This window comes from Silene latifolia, chromosome 6 (assembly GCF_048544455.1).
Source record: "Silene latifolia isolate original U9 population chromosome 6, ASM4854445v1, whole genome shotgun sequence".
NCBI lineage: Eukaryota > Viridiplantae > Streptophyta > Magnoliopsida > Caryophyllales > Caryophyllaceae > Silene > Silene latifolia.
In genome coordinates, this window is record NC_133531.1 from 26170022 (window position 1) to 26171454 (window position 1433).

Here is a 1433-nt window from a genome sequence, read left to right on the forward strand (position 1 = left end):
CGGTGTCTCTTTCATTGATCCACTAGAAACCCTCTTCCTTTTCCACCTTGGAGTCTTCACAACTTCCTCCAATTGCCTTCCACTTCTCAAGAATACCGCATTCATTTGCTTTGGCTTCACCGTGTTACCTGAAAACTTGCCCGAATTTTGAGCCATTTGACTCAATTGTTGTGAAATTTGAGCAACATGAGTTTCCGTGGCCCTTTGAGAAGCTCTAATCTCATCATTAACACGACTTTGAAAAGCAATGTGGTTGTCAAGTTTAGAACCGGATTTTTGGTTGGCAATCACCAATTGCTCAAAGGCTTGCTCCCAAGTTGGTTTTTGATTTTGTTGGACTTGAAAATTTTGGATCAAATGACAATTAATTGGGGTATGTCCTTCTTCACCACAAAGTTCACAAGATAACACTTGCCTCGTGTTGGAGTTGGAGGGCTTGTTGGAGTTCAATAATGCTACTTGTTGATTGAGGTCCTCAAGCATACTCTTCACTTCCACATTGAGCACCGTATTAGAGTCTTTACCCTTACCCTTTCTTGTTCGTCTTTCATTGTTCCAATCCATTGTCCTTGAGGCCATCTCTTCAATCAAATCTTTTGCCTCTTTGTGACCCAAGATATCTAAGGCTCCCTTACCCAAACCCGAATCAAGAAATAGCCTTAGGTCTTGTGTCAAACCTTTGTAGAAATTATTGATCAACTCGGGCTCGGATATGCCATGGTGAGGGCATAACCGTTGGAGTCTCTTGTACCTCTCCCAAGCCTCGTACAAAGTCTCATCTTCCTCTTGAGTGAACCCTTGCAACTCACTCTTTACCTTAGCCGTTCTTGAAGGAGGAAAGTATTTTTTCAAGAAGGCCGAGGAGAGCTCATCCCAAGTCTTGAAAGAGTCGGGATCACAATTCTTTAGCCAATCCTTAGCCGCTCCCCTTAGTGATTTAGGGAACAACCTTAGACGGACCGCATCATCGGATACCCCATTCATCTTATACATGTCACAATTGTCAAGAAAATCATTGAGATGGTCATTAGGGTTCTCCAAGGGACCTCCCCAAAATTGGTTATCTTGCACTAGGTTAAGCAAAGCATTCTTAATTTCAAAATTATTGGCTTGAATCCTAGGCCTTTGAACACTAGAATTCACAATATGCTTTGGGGCCATGTAGTCCCTAATCGGAACCGGTTCACCCATTGTTGTACTTTCCGGATTTTCAAATGAATTCTTAAAAACCACTACACACTCAAGTGAAAAGGTTAGCAAGACAAACGGCACACCAAGGTGTGCAAAAGTGACAATAACTTAGTCTAAACTAGAACGAAACAATTAATATCAAGCCAATGCTCCCCGGCAACGGCGCCATTTTGATAGCGGGGTTTGTCGCACTCCCCCAATCAAATAATTAACTCAACTAATGTAGTAGGATAGTCGAGGTC

The 1433-nt window shown here is 42.4% G+C and overlaps 1 non-coding gene across 1 annotated transcript; it reads left to right on the forward strand.

The window, feature by feature from the left end:
• The first annotated feature begins 712 nt into the window (after positions 1-712).
• Positions 713-819, forward strand: LOC141588982 (small nucleolar RNA R71). Its single transcript, XR_012519945.1, has one exon. It is a non-coding gene; the product is annotated as a small nucleolar RNA R71 (small nucleolar RNA).
• Positions 820-1433: the final 614 nt, after the last annotated feature.